Below are 12,586 nucleotides of genomic sequence, written 5' to 3'. Positions count from 1 at the left end.
TAGAATCACAGAATCATAGTATCGTTACAGCACAGAAGGAGGCCATTCGGTCCTTTGAGCCCATGCCGGCTCTCTGCAAGAGCACTTCAGCTAGTCCCACTCCCCTGCCCTTTCCCCGTAGCCCTGCAATTTTTTTTCCTTCAGGTACTTATCCGACTCCCTTTTGAAAGCCACGATTGAGTCTCCCTCCACCACCCTTTCAGGCAGTGCATTCCAGATCCTAACCACTCGCTGCGTAAAAAAGTTTTTCCTCATGTCGTCTTTGGTTCTTTTGCCAGTCACCTTAAATCTGTGTCCTCTGGTTCTCGACCATTCCACCAATGGGAACAGTTTCTCTCTATCTACTCTGTCTAGACTCATCATGATTTTGAACACCTCTGTAAAATCTCCTCTCAACCTTCTCTGCTCCAAGGAGAACAACCCCAGCTTCTCTAGTCTATCCATGTAACTGAAGTCCCTCATCCCTTGGACCATTCTTGTAAATCTTTTCTGCACTCTCTCTGAGGCCTTCACATCCTTCCTAAATTGTCGTGCCCAGAATTGGACACAATACTCCAGTTGAGGCCGAAACAGTGTTTTATAAAGGTTCATCATAACTTCCTTGCTTTTGTACTCTGTGCCTCTATTTATGAAGCCTAGGATCCCGTAAGCTTTTTTAACCATTTTCTCAACCTGCCCTGCCACCTTCAATGATTTGTGCACACATACCCCCAGGTCTCTCTGTTCATGCACCCGCTTTAGAATTGTACCCTTTAGTTTATATTGCCTCGCCTCGTTCTTCCTACCAAAATGTATCACTTCGCACTTTTCTACGTTAATTTTTATCTGCCACGTGTCGGCCCATTTCACCAGCCTGTCTGTGTCCTCTTGAAGTCTATCACTATCCTTCTCACTGTTCACTATACGTCAAAATTTTGTGTCATCTGCAGATTTTGAAATTGTGCCCTGTACACCCACGTCCAAGTCAATATATATCAAGAAATGCAGTGGTCATAGAAACATAGAAACATAGAGATAGGAACAGGAGTAGGCCATTCGGCCCTTCGAGCCTGCTCCGCCATTCAATGAGATCATGGCTGATCTTCGTCTGAGATCATAGCTGATCTTACCAGTTCAGTACCCCGTCCCCGCCTTTTCTCCGTAACCCTTAATCCCCTTAGCCTTCAGAAATATATCCAATTCTCTCTTGAAAATATTTATTGAATTAGCCTTCACAGCCCTCTGTGGCAGGGAATTCCACAGGCTCACCACTCTTTGAGTGAAGAAATTCTTCCTCATCTCTGTTTTAAATGATTTGCCCGCTATTTTTAGACTGTGGCCCCTGGTTCTGTGCTCCCCGGCCATTGGAAACATTCTCTCTGAATTCAGCCTGTCCAGGCCTGCCATAATTTTATATGTTTCGATGAGATCCCCTCTCAATCTTCTAAACTCCAGTGAGTACAAGCCCAAACTATTCAATCTCTCCTCGTAGGTCATTCCCGCCATTCCAGGTATCAGCCTGGTGAATCGCCGCTGCACTCTTTCCATGGCAAGAACATCCTTCCGCAGATGGGGCGACCAAAACTGTACACAATACTCCAGATGCGGTCTCACCAGCACCTTGTACAGCTGTAGTAAGGTATCCCTATTCCTATACTCGAACCCCCTTGATATGAAGGCCAACATACCATTTGCCTTCTTAATCGCCTGTTGCACCTGCATGCTCTCCTTCAGTGACTGGTGCACAAGAACACCCAGGTCCCTCTGCACTTCCCCATCTCCCAATCTATTGCCATTTAGATAATAATCCACCCTCCTGTTTTTACCCCCAAAGTGGATAACCTCGCATTTATCCACATTATAGTGCATCTGCCACGTATCCGCCCATTCCCCCAACCTGTCCAAATCGCACTGTAGCCTCCTGACATCCTCATCAGAGCCCACCCCTCCTCCTAGTTTAGTGTCGTCAGCGAATTTGGAAATATTGCATCCAATTCCCTGATCCAGATCATTTATATATATTGTGAACAGCTGGGGTCCCAGGACAGATCCTTGCGGCACCCCGCTGGTCACTGCCTGCCACTCCGAAAACGAGCCGTTTATTCCAACTCTCTGTTTTCTATCCGCCAGCCAGTTCTCTATCCACGTTAATACTTTGCCCCCAATCCCATGAGCCTTAATTTTGCATGATAATCTTTTGTGTGGAACCTTATCGAAGGCTTTCTGGAAGTCAAGGTACACCACATCCACTGGCTCTCCCCCATCTATTTTACCAGTTACTTCCTCAAAAAATTCCAGCAGATTAGTCAAACACGATTTACCCTTTGTAAATCCATGTTGACTCTGTCCGATCCTTTCCCCATTTGTCAAGTGCTCCGCTATTTTATCCTTAATAATGGACTCTAGCATTTTGCCCACAACCGATGTAAGGCTTACTGGTCTATAATTCCCTGCTTTCTCTCTACCCCCCTTTTTGAATATTGGGGTAACAATAGCTACCCTCCAATCCACGGGTACTGTTCCCGAGTCAATGGAGTTCCGGAAGATGATCCTTAGAGCATCTGCTATCTCCAGGGCCACCTCCTTAAGTACCCTAGGATGTAGTTTATCAGGCCCCGGGGATTTGTCGGCCTTCAGTCCCCTCAACTTACCCAACACCATATCCCTAGAGATACTAATTTCTGTCAGCTCCTCCCTCTCATTAGTCCCTATGTTTGTCGATATTCCTGGGAGGTTATTTGTGTCCTCCTTTGTGAATACAGAACCAAAGTATGAGTTTAATTGGTCTGCCATTTCCTTATTCTCCATTATATATTCTCCCGAATCGGACTGCAAGGGACCGACTTGGGATTTTACCAGTCTTTTCCTCCTGATATACCGATAAAAGCTTTTGCAGTCTGTCTTTATGTTTGCTGCAAGTTTACTTTCGTATTCTATTTTCCCCTTCCTGATTAATCCCTTTGTCCTCTTTTGCTGTATCCTGTACTGCCCCCAATCTTCTGGTCTGGTGCTTTTTTTTGCCAGTTGATATGCCCTTTTTTTTGATTTTATGCTGTCCCTAATTTCCCTCGTTATCCACGGTTGAGTCACCTTTTTAGGTTTATTTTTATGCCAAACCGGTATAAACATGTTCTGGAATTCTTCCATTCTATCTTTGAATGCTTGCCATTGTCTATCCACTGTCAATCCCCCCAGAAACACCACCCAATCAATCTTACCCAATTCCCGTCTCATACCCTCGTAATTCCCTTTATTTAAGTTCTGGACCTTAGTCTCTGATTCAATTTCCTCACTCTCCATCTCGACTGAGAGCTCGATCATATTATGATCACTCTGACCCAAGGGGCCTCGTACAAGAAGATTGCTGATAAGTCCCTTCTCATTGCACAATACCCAGTCTAAAATGGCCTGATCTCGAGTCGGCTCCTCGACATATTGGTCCAGATAACCGTCCCGAAAACATTCCAGGAATTCCTCCTCCTCAGAATTTTTACTAATTTGGGTAGTCCAATCAATATGTAAATTAAAGTCACCCATGATGACAGCTGTGCTCTTATCGCACGCTTCTCTAATTTCCCTTTTTATGCCTTCCCTCACCTCCATATTACTATTTGGAGGCCTATATATCACACCCACTAACGTTTTCCTCCCCTTGCTATTTCTCATTTCTACCCATACAGATTCCGTTTCATCCGAGTTAATATCCTTCCTTTCCATTGCATTAATCCCCTCCTTTACCAGCAATGCTACCCCACCTCCCCTACCTTTTTGCCGATCCTTCCTAAATATTGTATATCCCTGGATGTTAAGTTCCCAGCCTTGCCCACCCTGCAGCCACGTTTCTGTAATCCCAATCAAATCATACTTGTTTACCTCTATTTCCACAACTAATTCATCCACCTTGTTCCTAATGCTTCTAGCATTAAGATACAAAGCCTTCAGGCTTGCTTTTTTCACACTCTCATTATGAATTAGTTTGGCCCTTTGTGTTTCTCTCCTTTGCTTATTGCTTCTCACCTTTCTACCATCTATTTCTAACTTCATATGACTTCCCTCTTTTCCACTACCTAGGTTCCCATCCCCCTGCCAAATTAGTTTAAATCCTCCCGAACCGCCCTAGAAAATATTACCCCGAGGACATCGGCTCCCTCACAGTTCAGGTGTAGACCGTCCCCTTGGTACAGGTCACTCCTCCTAGTACTGACCCCTGGGGAACACCACTGTATACCTTCCTCCAGTCCTAGAAACAACCATTCACCACTATTCTCTGTTTCGTATTACTTAGCCAATTTCGTATCCATGCTGCCACTGTCCCTTTTATTCCGTGGGCTTCAGCTTTGCTGGCAAGCTTATTATGTGGCACTTTATCAAACGCCTTTTGGAAGTCCATGTACATTATGTCAACCACATTGCCCTCATCAACCCTCTCTGTAACCTCATCAAAAAACTCGATCAAGTTAGTTAAGCACGATTTGCCTTTAACAAATCCGTGCTGGCTTTCCTTAATTAATCCACACTTGTCCAAGTGATTGTTAATTTTGTCCCTGATTATCATTTCTAAAAGCTTCCCCACTACCGAGGTTAAACTAACTGGCCTGTAGTTGCTGGGTTTATCCTTACACCCATTTTTGAACAAAGGTGTAACATTTGCAATTCTCCAATCCTCTGGCACCACCCCCATATCCAAGGAGGATTGGAAGATTATGGCCAGTACCTTTGCAATTTCCACCTTAACTTCCCTCAGCATCCTAGGATGCATCCCATAGGGTCCTGGTGACTTATCTACTTTAAGTACAGCCAGCCTTTCTAGTACCTCCTCTTTATCAATTTTTATCTCATCCAGTAACTCCACTACCTCTTTCACTATGATTTTTGCAGCATCTTCTTCCTTGGTGAAGACAGATGCAAAGTACTCATTCAGTACCTCAGCCATACCCTCTGCCTCCATGCGTAGGTCTCCTTTTTGGTCCCTAATTGTCCCCACCCCTCCTCTTACTACCTCTTCTAGCTAGTCCCATTTCCCTAGTGTTACTTGTCTAAAGTAATTGCAGATCTGACAAAATGATCAGGAAACAACTATCACAGTGCAGCCTGTATCAACAAATGGTGTATGGTAATGTAGTGGTTATGTTACTGGACACGTAATACAAAGGACTGGACTATTAATCCATAGAACGTGGGTTCATAATCCTACCATGACAATTTGAGAATTTGAATTCTGTTTAAACAAAGTCTGGAAATAAAAAGTCCAATATCAATAAAAGTGTCCATGAAGCTGGTAAAAATCCAACTGGTGCACTAATGTCCTTTAGGGAAGGAAACCTTCCATCCTTACCTGGTCTGGCCTATACCTGACTCCAGTCCCACCTCAATGTGGTCGATTCTTATCTGTCCCCGGAAGTAGCAAGCCACTCAGTTATATCAAACTGTTACAAAGTAAAAAATGATCTTCACCACATGGACTGCAGCGGTTCAAGAAGGTGGCCCACCGCCACCTTCCCAAGACAACTAGGGATGGGCAATAAATGCCAGCGATGCCCACATCTCGAGAATGAATAGAAAATGTTCTTTGCAGTCCTCTGCGTTCATTTTGCTGGCTCTATAGTATGACAGTTGTGACACCATCACGTGGTACTGATTTATACTGGGTAGTTTCTCAATGTTGAATGTTGAAATCCCACTGCAGACTCTTTCGAAGCTGTTTGCTGTTAGGAAGAAAGACTTGCATTTCTATAGCGCCTTTCATGACCACCGGACACCCCAAAGCACTTTACAGCCAATTAAGTACTTTTGAACTGTAGTCACCGTTGTAATGCAGGAAACGCGGCAGACAATTTGCGCACAGCAAGATCCCACAAACAGCAACGTGATAATGACCAGATAATCTGTCTTTTGTTATGTTGATTGAGGGATAAACATTGGCCGGGACACCGGGGATAACTCCCCTGCTCTTCTTCAAAATAGTGCCATGTGATCTTTTACATCCACCTGAGAGAGCAGACAGGGGCCTCAGTTTAACGTCTCATCCGAAAGACGGTACCTCCGACAGTGCAGCACTCCCTCAGTAATGTACTGAAGTGTCAGCCTAGACTTTTGTGCTCAAGTGTCTGGAGTGGGACTTGAACCCACAACCTTCTGACTCAGAGGCGAAAAGTAGAGAGTACATAATACAGAAATATGTGGAATTATTCCTGCATTGATGAATTTGTGAACGATTTTAAGATACCAGAGCCTAGAAATTACAGTTGGTAACAGTAGTAGACAAATTCTCAGCACATTTTTACATGGTATTTCTCTGTCCGCTACTTTAATGCAGTTGTTTATATCCATTTATTTTACTTGTCATGCTGTGTTTCACTGTAACACACACAACACAAAAGCTGCCACCACATCTGCACTGTGGTTGTTCTTTATACTAATTATTACTCATTTTTAAAGGGTAATGACTTCCAGTAAAATAGACGACAGAGGAATGTCATACAACCATGTTAAGTTTTTGTCGACTAATATTGCTAACATAATTCCTAGGCTCATCTGCCATAGACTTGAATCCATATACACTGAAATATTTATTTGAATGAGCTTATATCTGACTAAGTTGGTACTACCATTTTGGGGTTTTTATGTTAGATATTCTCTTTGGGTTCACTGACTATCCCCTGACTAAGCAGAACCTGTATCCCCTACAAAGCAGAGTAGGCCTTTACCTCATACAATAGCAAAACACTGCGGATGCTGGAAATCTGAAATAACAACAGAAAATGCTGGAAACACTCAACAGATCAGGCAACATCCATGGAGAGAGAAAAACAGAGTTAACATTTCAGGTCGATGACCCTTCGTCAGAACTGGAAAAAGTTAGCGATGTAACAGATTTTTAAGCAAGTGTAGGGACAGGGAAAGGGGGAGGGAGGAAAGAACAAAAGGAAAGGTCTCCAGATATTAGGCAGGTAATCCTTTACCTGCCCAATATCTAGGTAAATGTAGCAAGACCCAGGGGGTGAACAGAAAGCCCTTGTCACCAATGTCGACAACAACAACAACTTGTATTTATATAGCGTCTTTAACGTAGTAAAACGTCCCAAGGCATTTCACAGGAGTATTATAAGACAAAACATTTGACACCGAGTTACATAAGGAGAAGTTAGGGCAGGTGACCAAAAGCTTGGTCAAAGAGGTAGGTTTTAAGAAGCGTGTTAAAGGAGGAAAGAGAGGTAGAGAGGCGGAGAGGTATAGGCAGGGAATTCCAGAGCTTGGGGCCTTGGCAACAGACGGCACAGCCACCAAAGGTTGAGCGATTATAATCAGGGATGCTCAAGAGGGCAGAATTAGAGGAGCGCAGATATCTCGGGGGGGTTGTGGGGCTGGAGGAGATTACACAGAGATAGGAAGGGGCGAGGCCAGGGAGGGGTTTGAAAACAAGGATGGGAATTTTGAAATCAAGGCCTTGCTTAACTGGGAGCCAATGTAGGTCAGCGAGCACAGGGGTGATGGGTGAACAGGACTTGGTGCGAGTTAGGACATGGGCAGCCGAGTTTTGGATCACCTCAGGTTTATTTAGGGCAGAATGTGGGAGGCCAGCCAGGAGTGCATTGGAATAGTCAAGTCTAGAGGTAACAAAGGCAATGATGAGGGTTTCAGCAGTGGATGAGCTGAGGCAAGGGCGGAGACGAGCGATGTTACGGAGGTGGAAATAGGTGGTCTTACTTATGCTGCGGATATGTGGTCGGAAGCTCATTTCAGGGTCAAATATGACACCAAGGTTGCGAACAGTGTGGTTCAGCCTCAGGCAGATGTTAGGGAGAGGGATGGAATCAGTGGCTAGGGAATGGAGTTTGTGGCGGGGACCGAAAACAATGGCATCAGCCTTCCCAATATTTAATGCCCCCCCCGTAAGCTGCACTGCCTCCTGCATGGCCTGCCTCCCCCAATGCATGGCCCATTCAAATTTTTGCGCATGCACGGTTCCGACAATGTAAAAGCTGGTGAGCGGCCTGCACGGGACCTTGCCAATGACTGTGCGGCCTCGCGGCTTGGCAGGAACATTGCTTATCACTGTACTGTGGTTTACTGGAATACATTACGTTCTGCCAAGTAATCTCCTTGACTTCAGACAGCTGAAGAATATGTAGTCCATCAGACCATGGCTCAGGCAATAAGCTAACAGACAAATTTGTTGAACTGGTAAACGAACAGTACACAGTATAAACAGTGCATTTACAATAATTACAAACCACTAGTCTCCTCTAGGAACATTGGGCACAATCCTGCCAGCCCTGCGGAGGCGGGTTTGGAGGCGGGACTGCCGGGAAAATGGCAGAGTCTGGGGGCAGGTACCATCTCGCGCCCAACCTGCCTCTGTGCCATCTTCCCAGGAGGCGGGTAACCGACCCGCGCTGGGTCCTGTCTCCTGGAGGCAGGAAGGGGATTACAGCCACTTAACTGCCTGTTAACAGGTAGTTAACAGGCAGTTAAGAGGATTATCCTCATTTTTCCACCAGAGGCGCGGGCTTCCCAACGTCGGGAAACCCCACCAGAGTCACCGAGGCGAGCAGTGGGTTTGCGGGGTGCAAAAGTGCGCTGTGAAGGTAAGTGATGGGTGCAAGTGTGGAGAGGTAAGTATGTGGGGTGAGTGGAAAGTGATAGAAAAAGTTTACTTACCTTTGTTTCTTCCTGTAGGCTTCAACAGTTGGGGATGCGGAGAGTCTCGCACCTCACCAGCAGAGATGACAGATGGCTGCTGTATCCTCCGATGCAACAACCATCTAATTTCTGCTCACAAAAGAGGTTTGATGAGTCTTGAATACAAGGACTCACCAAACAACAGAGAATGTCAGTGTTTGACAGCTTCACAGAGCTGTCAAACGATCACAATTCATCTGTCAAAATTTTTTGACAGATGAAACATCATACATTGACGTTCTCTGTAATCGGCTTCCCTTTAATTGGCCTGCTAAGCCCGCTGGGCGGGCTTAACAAGGTCACTCAAGGGAAAATAGTGTGGGTTGGCCACAAGTCGATGGAGGCGGGACTAAAACCCGACAAGCAGCAGTCTCGCCTCCAATGCGCCCCCATAGGAACAGGAGTAGGACATTCAGCCCCTCAAGCCTGTTCCGTCATTCAGTTAGATCATGGCTGATCTGCATCTCAACTCAATATACCCACCTTGGTTCCATATCCCTTAACACCCTTACTAAACAAAAATCTATCAACCCCAGTTTTTACATTTTCAATTGACCTACCACCAACAACGTTTCAGGAGAGCGTTCCAGATTTCAAAATGACGGAATGTCAGGGGTGAGTTGTCAAAACAACAAAGGTGTGCTTCCTGTACAAACCCTCACCATAAAAATAATTTTATGAATCACAACAATGCTGTTCCCTGAATTTACGTAGCCATTTGGTGTGATTGCATTAATGCATTGTTGTTCATGCTACTGAATTCCCTCCATGGACTGTACCAGTTTAACGCACGTCAACACACAGTTGTGCTGCTAGTGCGTTTTTATCTCATTAAGGGCTTGTTATCATCAATTAAAAGTGAATGTCCAAACGTACTCATGTTTCCCTTCCAGCCCACAGTGTTATAAAGGTGACGTTAAGGCAGCAAAGAGCGTCAGGAGCATGGAGCATAGCAGAAGTTATTATAAAGAGCTACTTGACAGTTTCAGTGCACGCAGCAACATTGTATTTCAGCAAGCCTTGCTTTTCTGGAAGTGTTCAAAAAAGAGGAGGAAGATAAAGATGAGGGCAAGCAGCAGAAGAGGGCCAGTGAGGATCAAGATCAAAGCAAGGGGACCACCAGGGTCCACTATCACCTTTGGCAACATGTCTAGTGCAGGTGACAAAGCTTGCTCAAGCCAACATCCCCAGCATCGAAGCTTTGACCACGCTCGATCAGCTCCAATGGATGGGTCACATTGCCCGCATGCCCGATACGAGACTCCCAAAACAAGCGCTCTACTCGGAACTCCGACACGGCAAGAGAGCCCCAGGTGGGCAGAGGAAACGCTTCAAGGACACCCTCAAAGCCTCCTTGAAAAAGTGCAACATCCCCACTGACACCTGGGAATCCCTGGCCCAAGACCGCACAAAGTGGAGGAGAAGCATCCGGGAATGCGCCAAACACCTCGAGTCTCTTCGCCGGGAGCAAGCGGAAGCCAAGCGCAGGCAGCGCAAGGAGCACACGTCAACCCAAGCACCCCACCCACCCGCCCCTTCAACCACCGTCTGCCCCACCTGTGACAGGGACTGTCGGTCCCGCATTGGACTCATCAGTCACCTGAGAACTCATTTTTAATGTGGAAGCAAGTCATCCTCGGTTCCGAGGGACTGCCTAAGGAGAAGAGTGCAGGTGACAAAGCTACCTGATCTTACTGAAGGACAATTTTTGAGGAGGCTATGCTTTACCGAAGACCCATGGGTGAATTGTGCCACCTGCTGGAATCAGATCTGCAATCAAGAACCACCAATCAGCACAGCATTGCAAGTAAGTGTAAAAGGGACAATGCGACTCAACGACCTCACTCCTTCAGGTGTCGGCTGTGGCTCAGTTGGTAGCACCCTTGCCTCAAGTCTCACTCCAGGAGACTTAAGCGCAAAAATCTAGGCTGACACTCCAGTGCAGTGCTGAGGGAGTGCTGCACTGTCGGAGGTGCCATCTTTCAGATGAGATGTTAAACCGAGGCCCCGTCTGCCCCCTCAGGTGGACGTAAAAGATCCTATGACAATATTTTGAAGAAGAGCAGGGGAGTTATCCCCGGTGTCCTGGCCAATACTTATTCCTCAATCAACACCACTAAAACAGATGATTCTGGTTATTATCACATTGCTGTTTGTGGGAGCTTGCTGTGCGCAAATTTGCTGCTGTGTTTCCTACATTACAATAGTGACTACACTTCAAAAAAAAAAGTACTTCATTGGCTGTAAAACGCTTTGGGATGTCCTGAGGTCGTGAAAGGTGCTATATAAATGTAAGTCGTTCTTTCTTTTTTCCAGGCAACAACAGTAGCTTTGGCAAATATCAATCAGTTTTTATTTTACTACAGCATTACCTAGAGCTCAAGTGCCCTGTTTTGATTTACTGGTAAACATATTAAAATGAGTGCCAGCAAGCAGCAGTAAGTGAAGAATCTGACAATGTGTTCTGCAATTCCCGGGGTACAGATTGCCATTGACTGCACTCACAGTGCCAGTAAAACATCTGTATAACATCGCATGGCATTTATCAACAGGAAAGGATAACAATCAAAGAATGCCCCCACAGCCTTGTTTTTGCAGAATTATGCATGGGAAGCTCCCATGACACCTGAATCATGCGTTGTTCACTTATTCCAGGGTGAAGATAAATTGGATGATTGGCTCCTCTGACATGTAGCTTACCTGCTCAAAAGTTGGCTCAATGCCCATGCCCTCAGCGAAGAGAATACAACGAGAGGCGGGGACATAATTAAGCAAACATTTGTCATGCTCAAACAATAATGTTTGTAACATTAATGTTTAAAACAGAACCTTTTAACTGGAGGCAGAAATTCCTGCAAACATTCTTTCATGGTGTCTTGTGGGGAACATTGGATATTTTGAATGACAAGCGTTTAAATAATTCGGGAGGGGTTGTGCAGGTGGGGGGTGCTCTACAATATGGCCCAGAGTGCATTCTGCCGTCTGCACAAGATAGCAATCAAAAGAGGCATATAGGTATTTGTGGAAGACAGACTGCAACAAGCCATGGCTTAGGAGGAGGCTGTTCTTCCCTCGAGGCCTGCCTTTATATTTCACTAGATTTTTCCCAAAGAACAGTCATTTCTCAGAAATCATGTTTAGGTCGAAACCTTTAATTTTCAAAGTAAATAATGAATGTAAAGTTTAAGGTGATACATTGAAAACAATAGTGAAGGCGTACTGCGTGTTTAACATCATTCGCCACTCTGCTTTCTCTTTTGTGCAATGTGAACTAATATGGCATGATAATTTGACTATTATTCCAAAGTGACAGGTCAGTTTTGGATCTGCTTGTGATTCACCTGCCTGCTCACTTTGACATGTGGCAGACCCAGATGTCAGGACCAACCTATCCTGTTCTGGTTCAGAGAGGGGTTTGCTTGCTTTCCGGCTTCTCTCTGTCACTTGCAGACAATTCTAAAATTCAGTAACTGATAATTTAGTATTCACCAACATCTCAGCTGTTTATTCTCATAAAAAAAGTTTTAAAAACATTTATTTATATTGTACAGTTTACTTGTGTTTAAAATATTCTTTATCTATTAAATGCACTCAACAGATAAAAGTATCAACATAAGACAACACCTAATGCGTTAAAGGCTGGACTGGTTGGTGTCAGGGCACACTAGATAGCCCTAAGTAGAACACCAGCGAATCATTTCCCTGGCTGTTAGGAGAAATGCTACGGCTGAAACCTCTATAGCAGTTTTATTATCGGCTTTTATCTAAATGCAGCGATGGGGACACAATTGGAAAAATTGTGGCAAAATACCATTTCTGAAGAGTAAATCCATAACTTTGAACAACTTTAATCTCTCATAAAAACTGCATGTTCAAAATACAAAGCAGGATTCAACAATAAATCAAATGCCAATGTTGTGACTTT

Source organism: Somniosus microcephalus, chromosome 15 (genome assembly GCF_052327205.1).
Source record: "Somniosus microcephalus isolate GS21.2 chromosome 15, FLI_Smic_1.0, whole genome shotgun sequence".
NCBI classification, from domain to species: Eukaryota; Metazoa; Chordata; class Chondrichthyes; order Squaliformes; family Somniosidae; genus Somniosus; species Somniosus microcephalus.
The sequence above is the reverse complement of the archived record's forward strand: the minus strand, read 5'-3'. Positions refer to the sequence as shown.